Source organism: Melospiza melodia, assembly GCF_035770615.1.
Source record: "Melospiza melodia melodia isolate bMelMel2 chromosome 7 unlocalized genomic scaffold, bMelMel2.pri SUPER_7_unloc_1, whole genome shotgun sequence".
NCBI classification, from domain to species: domain Eukaryota; kingdom Metazoa; phylum Chordata; class Aves; order Passeriformes; family Passerellidae; genus Melospiza; species Melospiza melodia.
In genome coordinates, this window is record NW_026948497.1 from 4,459,103 (window position 1) to 4,472,013 (window position 12,911).

The window sequence follows — 12,911 nt, forward strand, 5'->3', positions numbered from 1 at the left end:
CACGGGTGTCTCAGCCCTAGCGACCCAGCACCAAGGACTGTCCCAGCTGCAAATGACCATCGACGAGGACCTGCAAAGGATCGAGAAATCCATTTCCTTTCTAGAGAAGTCAGTCTCCTCACTCTTGGAAGTGGTCTTGCAGAACAGGCGAGGTCTGGACCTCCTGTTCATGCATCAAGGAGGCCTGTGTGCCGCCTTGAAAGAGGAGTGCTACTTCTACGCGGACCACACGGGAGTCGTAAGAGACTCCATGGCGGAACTCCGAAACAGACTGGCTCAGAGACAGAAAGACAGGTCTATTAGCATTGCTGCTTCCAGCAGTTACCTTCGGACCATGCCTGCTGAACAAGCTGGTCTCATTCGTTCAGACCTGCCTAGAACGGGCCAACATCCTGTTCATGGGCCGGCAACAAATGCTGTGAATTCAACCAGGGAACACTGCCAGTCTCAAGTCCTAAACTTGCCTGGCAAAAACTTACTCAGGTTTCCCAAACCCCTTTCCCTTGTCGAACTACAACCTTATACCTCATTTCAGTGCCTATGTATAAGACTACCTCATTCATTTGTGAAAAAAGGGGGGGGAATATGTGGTAGATAGGGACAGGCGGTCGGAAGATCACGGGATGTAACGGAAAGGCAGGACCCCCTGTTCCCCTAAGATAAGATATCACCCTAGGAATGTAGCCCCCCTAACAGTAGTAACTTTCCACTTCACTTCTGGTAACTTTCCACTCCTTACTAACCATAGTAGCAAAGATAGCAAAGGCAGACCCCCCTCTGACGTAGAGACCCCCTTAGACTACAAAACCCCACGAGAAGAGATAATAAAGGCCTTTGACCATCCACCACATTGGTGTCTGCGTGCTTCATTGGCCCGAGCGACCCTGGAGAGTTTGGGCCGCCGTGCTGTTCCTCAGAACCATGTAGCCTTGCCTTGTATCAGAAGGCAACATACTGAATTAACAAAACTTGCAAAGCAGTATGGGTTTCTCCCCCACAAATCCAAAACAGAACACAAATGTCAAGTGTCTCTCACCGGGGGACACCAGATTCTTTTGTCAGAACAAGCAGCCAGTGGGTGCTGGGAACATGGGGTGTGCTTAACAATGGGAGACAGACGCATCCCATGGTCCCTGACTCAGTGTGCAGCTCATTGGGCAGGGGCCTCAACCCCTTGGAAAGGGGAGACCTTTTAACCAGAGCTGGTACCCCCGGCCAACCCCTGGAAAACATTCACAAAGCTGCTTGCTTGCAAATGATGCATGAAAGAAAATCAACTACAAGCTATGAGTTACCAATGCAATCACCTGTAAAGCCTGAAATTACGACTCCTTTAATTCTAGGGCTTTCAGAAACACTTAAACCTACAACCACTCTCCTTTAAAAACCATAGTAGCTGTATCTCCTGTAGAAACACCAGATAGATTTCTTAGTAACCAGAATGACCCATTTGTTCCCCTTTATGACTTGCTGAGCAAAGGGGTGAAATGGGATTGGACTCCTTCTCAGGAGACAGCATTGCAATTGCTGATTTTTGAAGCAACATCTCACCAAGCACTGGACCCTGTCCATCCCACAGATCCCTTTCAGGTGGAATGGGGATTTGCCTCCTCAGGGCAAATGTCAGTGCACATTTGACAGCAGGGTCCTGAGGGTCCGACAAGGCCTGTTGTTTTCTATTCCCGTGGCTTCAAAGATGCTGAGAAAAGATACACTACCTGGGAAAAATGATTGTTTGTGGTTAGCTTAGCTCTCATAGGAGTGGAAAAAATCTTAGCAATACAAGAAACTGAGAGCTTGGATAGCAGCCAAGACAAAATTGCCTCTGTGATTAAAGCAACCCCTCCTTTCTCTTCTGCTTCTGCTAACAGAGAGGGACAACGCAGTGCTCATGCTGAGGAACTGTTAACTTTCTGGAGTATTTTCCAGCGTGAGGGACAGAATTCTTTTCTTGTCTGTATTTACACTAAGTCCTCTGCTGTGTTCATATTTGGGTTGGTCCAGGCTGATGCTTTTAAAAGAGCTACAGGAGATGATTCTGTTAAAGCAATGGTTTGCAATTTTCCTAAAACCACAGGAAATTCAATCTGATAATGTTTCTCACTTACTGTCAAAGGTGTGCAGGATTGGGCAGAAGGTGAAAAGATTAAATGGACTTCTCACACCTCTTACTATAGATGGTGGGTAAATGGGTTCCAAAATCACTGCTTTTTGCCCGACAGCTCCAAGCATAATTCTTTCACTATGGGGACCAGATGATTTCAAGAACCCAGCACATCACCCGGGACAACCTGTTTTGGTGGAGCCCCCTACTGTAGGGGAAGTACCACTGCTGTTCAAAATGTCTCTGACAATTCCATTGTTCTAACTTTTTCTGCCTATTCGTGGCAGAGTCTGTTGTGTTTATTATTACAGAAGAACTCTGAGGGACATGAAGACCTGATAAACCATGATAACACTAGAGATTGACAACAGAAATCATCTTTTCCCTTCCCTTTATGGTAACACCAGGTGATGATTTTACACGTAACATGTAAATTAATTGAACTTGAATAAATTGGCTGCCACATCCAGAGATTTGACCAAATTACAACAACCATAGAAGTCATCCTTACTGGCATTGGGAATCAGTGATTGCCATCAAACATTTTACCAAATTGGGATAAAGTAAATGTAAATGATCACAAATTGGTTATTGATGCACTCGGTGATACACAAAACTACGTTTCTTTGGCTCTCAGCTGTATCCAGGCACAATTGTGGATGCAGTCAGTTGCTGCCTCAATTATAAGAGCAGGTGAAGAAGGCACTTTTCCCACTAAAATTTGGAAAATAATTTGGGACAATGCCACTTACTTTGAAAGAGAATTCCAATCCTGGTGGAACTTAGTGAATTTTACCTATGACCCCATTTCAAATACAGCCAGCTTTTGTGTTAACCATACACAGTGCCTCAGAGCATTTGATTTTCCCTGTTATAGCATTAGAACTGAATTACGACAAAGCTGTTCTCTATCCCATAGAGAATGGGACCGTCAAATTGGTGAGAAATGGCAAATTGTCAGTTTAGAATCTTGTATTGTCCGAGAACAACAAGGGCTCATCTGTGAAATCAATGCAATCAGAGCTCAAGACATTTGTTTAGACACAGAGCAAAATATCTGTCATTTTGAAATTTGTCCTAACAAGACTTCTGAAACAGTCCTTATATACATAGGCAATAGATGTGCATGCTTTAGAACCATTTGTGATTTTGTATTTGTAGAGAATGTTGTAGTAGATACTAAAAATCTTTCAAATTTCTGTGCTTGTAACTTTACCAAGATTACAGGATGTGATTTCTCTTATGAAGCCCCATTTACCTCTCACTACCTGTTGCAATCTAACTACACACTGATTCACAAACTGATGCCTACTCCTATTGGGATGAATCTCACTTTGGTAAGACAAGTGCTGCTCCATCGAGACTTGGTTGAAATCCTTGAGAAGACTCAGAAAAACGGACAGAAAACCCTGGTGACTGTTCATCACAATGTGAGACAGATACATCGTGTCATGGAAAGAGTGGAGGAAGATGCCGAGCACAGATGGTGGGATACTCTTTTAGGTGGTCTCCTACTGCCACGGGTGCCCTGAACAGTGTGTGCCATGCCATTGTTATCCTTTTGACTCTACTTCTGTTTGGTTTTATTTTATCAGCAGTCCTATTCATTATGCATTGGAGCATGAAAACAGCTGACAAGATTGATGTCTATAGTTCATGCACACAACTTGGCTGATATCCTCTACACTATGGACATCCCCAAGACTTTGACACAAAGCAATTATGAATGAAGCCTATGTGTTTTGGAATAATTCCTAATTTCCATTTATGATTTTGTGGGAATTACTTTAGATTTTTAGTGAATTGTCTTAGAAAATCTTTTTTAAAATTAATGCTTGTATTATGATTTGTTTATTGCTTTTGCTTTGGATTATTTGTGACTGGTTTCAAACATTTGAAAATTGTTATAAAAGTAATATTGTTTTAATTAATCAACCATTTGTGAGAATTGTTATGATAATCAATATTAAACATGTTTGTTTAATGTTTCCCTTTTCCCCCTCCTTTTCAAATCCTTTCCTTTCCTTCTCTCTCCTTTTCCTCTCTTTCTGTCATCCCTATTTTTCCGGGTTATACTACCAACGTACTGCGAGTTCTGCAGATTCATCAACGATACTCCAAAGTTCTGCTGATGAAGATTCCTCAAGACAATTGTGAGTAACGGTGTCATGTGAGAGTCTGTCTGGATTTTCCCTCATCTGCCTCATGATCGTCAATGGGGGACCACTGAAGAGAAGACCCCCCCCTGTCTTAAATGTCTGTCTCCAAAGGAGAAAGTCATGTACCTGAGACCTGAGAGCACAGTGCTAAGCCTTTGTTCTCACAGGTGTTGTTTGCTGTGTGCTACACTGAGCCCAAGGAGAAGAAGAAGGGGGCACCGTGCCCTTTGTGCAACAACAGCCTTGGGAGCTGTCCCACCCCTCGGCCTGGCAGGACTTCTCCTGAGTTTCAGGTGGTCCCCCCACAGAAGACCCTCACCTGTTTTACAACCGCCATGACAGACAGACTGAGATGGAAGGAGCCTCTCCATCAAGGACTGAGACATGGAACCCCCATGTGAAAAGGCCCCTCTGCTCCTTCCAAGGACTGGGACTGAAACCCCCAGCCCAGGGCAGGTGTGTGGGGGAGGCAAGCTGACCAAAGCGAGATGTTTGCCTGCAGGTTGTGACCCCTGCACCAAGAAGACAATGGCTCTCGTTTACTGCTGAGAGCATGGACTACCTGTTACATCTATTCCTTATTGTATCTGTTCCACCTCACCCCCCCGCCCCGCAATTCTCAATAGAGTTATCATAATAAAAACCTCTGAGTTAGCGAGAGACTTCGAGATCTCCCCGACGTAACAGCAGAGCCTCGACTGGACTGGACCAAAGGACTTTGTCTCTATGTTTGGTAGCTCTATCCCCTCTCTCTTTCTCTCTCTCTTTTGTCTCTCTCTCTTCCCCCATCTTTTTCTCTCCCTTAATCCCTCTATCACATTTTGCTGTGGTCATTCAATAAAGGTGCATTTGTTTCGATTATCATTGCAAACCCCCTTGTACCATGTCGGTTCTTTTTGCACCCTGAGATCAAATCCATGAACCATCACGAAACCCGTCCGTGAGGATGGATCGTGACACCCCCCGAGGACCCCTCCCCAAATTCCCCCCCAAAGGCCTCCCAGCACCCCCAGACCCTGCTAAAACCCCCTCAAGTTTCCCCCAGATCCTCCCCAAATCCCCCCCAAACCTCCTCAAGACCCCTTCCCAAATTCCCCTCACGACCCCTCCAGGACCCCTCACCTGTCCCTGCGCCTCCTCAGCAGCTCCCGGAGCCCCCCGTCCTCTCCCAGCGCCTCCCCCGCTCTCTCCAGCGCCTCCCGCAGGACCCGCCCGAGCCCGGGGCGGCTCCCGGGGGTCCCTGAGGGGGTCCCGGGGGGCGGCGCCCGCTCCATGCCTGGCTCCGGGGTCAGGGGGCGCTGCTCTATGCTTGGCTCTGATTGGCTGCAGTGGCGCAAGGAGGGTGGGAGTTCCTGAGGGGAGGCATGCGGTGATTGGCTGGATGGGTGCACAGAGAGGCTGGTGTTCCTGAGGGGAGACCCACGGTGATTGGTCGGTTTAGGACGGGGCGTGAGTTTTTTACAATAAAAAACTCTCAGGCAAAGATATGGGAGTAGAAATAACAGTTCTTTATTAAGAAGAATTAAAAATACAAATGCAGTAGTACAAACAAAAAAAAAAAACAGTGATAGAGTCAGTATTCTCCAGGAATCCAGTGAAACAGGTTCATCCTCTTGGAATACAGCGGGAATAGGGCTGATCCTTTGGGAATCCATTTCTTAACTCCCAAAGGCAGGTGAAAGCCAGGGCCATGGAATTTTTACAGGGTATCCCAAGGGTGGAGTTGGGGTTTGGGTCAGGGGAGCAGTTCTTAGCACCATAAGGAGAGTGAGATCGAATTCCTGCCTCTTAGCAACAGCAGCACTCCACACAGAACGCATCCCCAAATCCTAAATTCCCTCTAAAAAAACTGAGAAATAATGCAACGTCAGATATATTCGATCAATTTCCTTCATTTAAACCAGTTTGGGGTGTTTTTAAAGGATGAAGGTGAAGTAGAGGAAAATTAGGGCCAAACCAAAAGGAGAAGCAGCCAGGTGTGTTCTGAACATGGATCACAGGGAATGTGGCTCACCCTGGCTGTGCCCAAAGTGCCTCCTCCAGTGGGGGATGGAGCTGGAGCAGCGCACAAAGCTCTGCCCGCACTCGGGGCACTCACAGGGCTTCCCTTAGTGGTGCCTCCGTTGGTGTTGGGTCAAGTGAGAGCTCTGTGAGAAGCTCTTCCCACACTGGGGACACTTGTAGGGCCTCTCCCCAGTGTGGATGCGCCGGTGGGTGACGAGTGTGGAGTTGTGCTTGAATCCCTTCCCGCAGTCGGGACAGCGGAAGGGCCTCTCCTCTGTGTGAATTCGATAGTGCAGGAGGAGATTTGAGCTGGTCGGAAACCTCTTCCTGCATTTATCACACTTGTAGGGCCTCTCCCCTGTGTGGATGCGCCGGTGGATAATGAGGGTGGAGTTGTGCTTGAATCGCTTCCCGCAGTCTGGGCATTGGAAGGGCCTCTCCTCTCTGTGAATCCGATAGTGCTGGACGAGATTGGAGCTGCTCTGAAACCCCTTCCCACACTTGGAACACTCATAGGACCTCTCCCCAGTGTGGGTCCTCTGGTGGTGGATCAGGCCGGAGCTCTGGCTGAAGCACATCCCACACTCGGAGCATGTGTATGGCCTCTCCCCAGTGTGGATCCTCTCGTGCGTGATCAGGCTGGAGCTCTGGCTGAAGCTCTTCCCACACTCCGCACACTCATAGGGCCGTTCCCCAGTGTGGATCCTCTGGTGCCTGATCAGGTCAGAGTTCCACCTGAAGCTCTTCCCACACTCCACGCACCTGTGGGGCTTCTCCCCACCAGGGAGCTGCTCATGGAGCACCAGCTCCGAGCTCTGGCTCCGTCTGCGGCCGCCTTCCCAGCCCAGGCTGGCTCTTTCCCCCTCAGATCCCCGCCAGTTGCGTTTGCAGCCCCTCCTCGTGCGGAATCTCTGGGGCTTTTCCTCCCCGTTGGCTTCCTGCGCCGTGGAGCCGCTCAAAACGGCCTCTTCCACCAGGTTCTGCCGCGGGCATTTGTTCTCCCTGCTCTCCATGCTCAGCTCCTGCTCTGGGGGAGGAAGGACAAGGACAGGATGGGATTTGCCTCCGTGCCACAGGCAAGGGCAAGGAGATCCCCCAGGGCTGAGCTGCTACTGGGGCCAGCTACTGCTGGGCTGGGAGATGGAGCAGCACAGAGGGGAAAGGGGCACTGACTTCCTCCTCACCTGCCTCAGTGTCCCGGGGCATCTTCCTCTTCCTCGCAGCCTCCCAGGCCTTGGCAATGGGAAATCCTGGTTTGGGGAAAACAAGGGATGAGAGCGTTTGTAGGAGTGTCGGGGGGTAGGTCGGTCGTGACGGACGGAGATGAGAGAGCTCTGCAGCCAGGTCGTGGAACTTGCGGTTTATTGCAAAGGGCCTGGGTGTAGGGCCCTGCTTGGAGCTGCCAGGCACAGCTCGGAGCAGGCCTGAGAGAAGAGAGGGGTAGAGAAGATGAGCGGGTAAAAGACGAAGACAGGCAAGAGCATAACACAGTAATGTTCCCATTACAACACAATAGTTTTATTCTGTGTTGAATATTCTACTTCTCACCAACCAATCAAGTACAAGATACAAATCCTACAGAATTTACATACAGTGTAAGAATCATTACATCACCATACTGTGTTACATTTTAAACCCTAAAAACTCCTCTTTGGACCTCTTCTGCTGAGCTAGTAGGGTCTGCTCTGAACCTTGAATCTGTCTGCAAGCAGAGGGAATTGTTTCATCAAAAGGGGATTACCTTCAGTAGTCCACACCATTGTTTTCCAATTGTTCACTAACTGAGGTATCTCAGAGCTTGCTTTCATTTCAGTCTTCCTTATACTTTCTATATTCTCAAAATCTTTTGCAAGACAATCGTATTTATAAGTCTTTCCTGTTTCACCTTCCCCAACACACACTGAGTTTGAAGGTCCCTGTGTCCGAGTTCATCTCTACAAGTCACCAGCCACCTCGGCTCCAGAAAAACTTCCCAAACACCAAGATTCACCCCTGAAAAACCTCCCAGGAGTTCCCCATCCCTGGTCCCTCCTCTCTGGTGTTCAGGGGTTTTCCCCTGTCCCAGCTGCTGGGGGTCACGCTTGGATTGGGGTCCCCCTTGTGCCCGGTGCCCACCCTGCCCAGGCTGCTGGCATTCCCAGCAATGCCAAAAGCTCCCCCTGCTTCGCCCTCCCCATTGCGGGATGCCGGGACTGTTTGGGCTCCCGGGCTCCCTTCTCCCCTCATTCTCTGCTCTGGGCTGCAGCGGCTCCAAGGAGTCCCCCCTGCTCCTCTCCAGGCTCTTGAGGCTCCCGCCCATGGCACCGCTCCCCCCTCTCTGGGCTCCCCACTTTGGGCTCCTGGGGGACACAGGGCTCTGCTCCTCCAGGCTGCCTCTGCCGGCAGCCGCCACCGCCACCCCCCGATGTCCCCCCAAGGGGCCTTTGCCGCTCAGCCTTGGACTCCTTCATTATCCAAACATCCCCCAAAACCCCAACCCAGGGACCCTTCAGGATATCCGGGCCAAGCTCCCCCTCTCTGTTCACAGGCGCGATTGGGGGGACGATGATCCCACAGGTGGGGGCTGCGAATTCAGGCTGGGATTGACAGCATGGTTCCCTCAGCTCAGCCTTGATCCGCCTTTGTCCCTCCTCTTCCTCTTCCTCCCCACTCCTCCCCTTCCATCCCCCATCCTCCTCCCACTCTGTCTTATCCCCACCTCCTTCTCCTCTTCCATGCCTCCCCTCCCATCCCACCTCCTCCTCCATAACCGCACCTCCTTCTCCTCCTTCCATCGCTGCTGTCTCTCTGCCTTCATCCCTCCTCTTCCATCCCTCCCCCTGCTCCTCCTCCCTAACCTCACCTGTGCCTCCCCCTCCATCCCGGACCTTCCCTGCCTCCTCCTCCTCCTCCCCCAGCAGCAGCCACACCCTCAGTGCCCTCGCAGCCATCACAGCCCGTGGCAGGAGCGGGGATGGAGCCCGGACAGTTCGGGATGGGCAGCGCGGGGCTCTCGGCTGCTCCGCTGCGGGCGGGGGGAACCCGGCCCGGGCCAAAGGAGAGGCAAACTGGTAAAACTGGGGGCACATCACAAAGCTAGGGGATGCAGCAGAAAATGGAGATAAAAGAGTTATGTTAATAATAATTCCAAAGGAGGAAAAGATGCAAATTCCAAAGTTTAGGGAAGCTGAGAAAAAAGAATTAAACAAGATAGGAAGTGAAAAAGACATACCAGGGAAATGGAAACTTCTTGAAGGAAGACAATTTCATAATAAAATGTGCTTACTAGGAAAATATTAGAAGACTTGCATCAGAAAACCCACTGGGGTAGTCAAGCTTTGTGTGATCACTTTTTAAGGAACTATGTGTGCACTGGGATTTTTGGAGTAGCAAAGCAAGTAACTGAAAGATGCTTAATTTGCCAAAGGAGAAATAAAAAGGTGAAGAGAAAAACAACATTTGGAGGTCATGAGTTAGCTGGTTGACCATTTCAAAGTATCCATGCAGAAGTTTAGATTTGTTAGGCTCTGGATTTATTTGTTAAAAAAATTGATTAATCTAGAAGAAAGAGAATATGCCATATGTTAGACAGGAGATTTCAGGAGAATAAAAATCTTTGAAGTATCAGAAACACCAGAGGGGGGGAAAAAAAAAAAAAGGGGGGGAAACGAAAGGGAAGGGAACAAGAGAAAAAATCAGAAAGAGAGTGGGATCCTCTGCAGGTCTTGCCCCCTCCGTTCACGACCGAGGCACCTGTCCCGGGTCCCGGCTCGCTGCCCGCCTCAGCTCCGCCTGCCCTGGTTTCCATCCCAGGTGCGGCCTCACTACCCAGGGCAGCTCCACCTGCCCCGGCGCTGTCGCTCAATTTGTGTGCCCTGCTCCCACTGCCTGGCCCGCGGCCACTCTGCCGGCCATGCTGGGGAAGATGGGGGTTGCTCTGTCCTGCCGCCTGCTCCGAGGTCACCGCGCCAACCGCACCCAGGGGGGGTCCCAGCCATCCCATCCCCGGCTGTCCTGCCCGTGCCACCTGCGCTGGGCACCGCCGCTGCTGCCGGGCTCTCCCACCTGCCTTTGCTCTGCCGGGAGCTGCCGGATCAGCCGCCATCAGCCATGCGGGGGCTGCCCACGCTCCGCCTCGGGCTCCATGGGAAGATCCCCCTCTGCCGATTCTGGCAGCAGACCCTGCCCACACTCCCACCGAGCCTCGGCGGGATATCCTCCCCTGACCCCGTCCTGCTCTGAGTTACGTCCCCTTGGTAACCACAGCTCCGGCTGTTCAGGGAAACTCTCTCTCTCTACAGGAAGCACCTTATCGAAACACTAGGAGCTCAGTTAAAAGGCAGCCTTCTCCAAATTCTTTCCAAGACACGGGAGAAAGGCTATAGAAGGTAAAAAGTGAAAGAGTTACATGAAGGGATTGCTCTATTTCCGTTCAGAGAGGTTCCCATGGGAGGGATGCGCTGCCCCGCCCTGCAGGAGCCACCAGCGCCCCTGCCAGCCGTGCCCGGAACTGCACCCAAGGGGAAAGCGCCGCAGCCCAAAGGCCGGGACTGGGTCCGGGCTCTGTTTGCTGTCAGTGCCGCAGCTGTTGGTGGTTATTTGCTTTATTGTACACACTAGTAAAGAACTGGTATTCCTACTCCCATATCTTTGCCTGAGAGCCCCTGCATTTCACTACTCTAAAAATCAAGAGGGAGGGGGTTTGCATTCTCCATTCCAAGAGAGGCTTTTTCTGCCTTCCCGAGCAGACACCTCTCTTGTAAAGCAAGACAAGCACCCACAGGCACTGAGGGGGCTGCAGGAGGGGCACAAGAAGGCCCTGCGGCACTTGGGCACAAAGGCACAGCAGGTGAGTGCAAGAAGGGAGCAGCAAAAGGCCAAGCTGAAGGCAAAGGCCAGGGCACAGCTCCTACAGCCCCTGAGGGATCAACCCCAGGGCCCAAGGGGGCCCCAGCACCCAGGGCACGGCTCGGCCACAAGCAACTGGCAGAGGCATTGCCCTCCTCGGCAGGGGAGAGCCCACCAAAACAGCCCCTGGCAAGGAACCAGGGCTCCAACTGCAGGGCACAAGACACTGCAAGCACAGACAGCAGCACCCTCAGGACCAGCAAGTCCACCCCTTGATGGACATGGATTGGCAGGGCTGTCACAGCTCCCATCACACCACGGACCCTCCACACTGGAGCCCCTGAGAACATTCAGGGTGGGTCTGCATTGAGAGGAGGCATTTCCTGATGGACACCGGGGCCTCTCAATCCACTGTGAATCTCAGACCCAAGGAGGGGAAAAAGGCAAAAATGTCTTTGATTAAAGACATGAAGTTTTATTGTCTCCTAATTGTGATTATAATTTACTGGGAAGGGATTTGATCACTTAGCTCAGAACGCAAATTAATATTATAAAAAGTGATACAGAGGCTAGTTCTGTTGCATCTCTGAGTCCAATGTCTGGCAAGGCCTATGATGAAGTGAATCCAGCAGTGTGGGCAGCCTCAGGGAAAGAGGGAAAATTAGATATGGAGCCTCTACAAATTACTTTAAAGCAACCAGGACAAGCAATTCCCTGTTCCAAGAGAGAGAAGAAAGGGCTCACAGCCCTGTATTGACTCCCTGTTAAAGGCAGGGCTTTTGGAGCCAAGGATGTCTCCCTACAACACTCCTATCCTGCCAGTCAACAAACTGGATGGATGGACAGGAGGAGGAAACACACCATTTTCAAGTGTTAAAATGAAGACTAACTGAGACTGCTGGCCTGGGACTTCCAGACAGGGAAAATTAATTCCAATTATAGGTGGATATTAAACAGGGTCTTGCCAAACATGTTCTAGTGCTAAAATATTTGACCCTATATAGGACGTCCTATACTTCAAGTCTGGCATCAAATTAAAGCTCTGACAACCTAAACAGCCTCTAAACGGATGAGCAGGGCTCGGTTATTACAGTATGAAACTTGTTCAATGGCACAGAAGGATTTAGAACTGAGGACAGGGCAAGGGTTTAACCCAGCCTCCTGTCTGAACAGCCTGGAGAGGGGCTGGCAAGGAACCCAGGACTGCACTCAAGGGACAGAGCTCCAGACCCAGGCTGGGAGAGATTGATAATGGGACATTGCCTGGCCTGAGGGAGAAAATGTGTTTGTGGATGGCTCTGCAAGGGCAGCAGAAGGGAAAAGAGCTACAAGACAGGCTGTTATTAAGGAAGGGGAATCAGACACAGCGCAGGTCACCGCCCCATGCTCAGCTCAACCCGCGCAGCTGTGGGTGCCTGTGAGAGCCTGGCACTGAAAAGCCCTGAGCAGGAAGGCTTCAATATCTTCTACTGACACCATGGCACCTAACAGGGGGGCAAAAGCAATTCTCACTGCTTCAGCAACCACTGGAGCAGATATCAAGGCACATTCTCCCACAGGAAGCTGGGCTGGCACACAGCCTGCCCTGGCACTTTGCTGCTGCCAACACCCAGCCAGGACATCGGCTCCTGCCTAAGGAGTGCAAAGCAGCACCACTGGTGGCCAAGGGGCCCATGCCAAGTGTCCCTGAGGCCAGAAACCACCGCCAGCACAGCTCAACACACAGCTCATGGGGGGACCCCTCAGCCTGGCCTCAAGGGCTCTGAAGCCCCAGAGATTTGCACTTCCTGCCTGCAGCAGGAGGATGGGAGGCCGCC

General features: G+C 50.8%; 1 pseudogene; it reads right to left on the reverse strand.

Annotated features, from left to right (window-relative positions):
• Window positions 1-6,313: 6,313 nt before the first annotated feature.
• LOC134432727 (zinc finger protein 850-like) overlaps window positions 6,314-12,911 on the reverse strand; it is a 109,220-nt pseudogene continuing 102,622 nt past the window's right edge.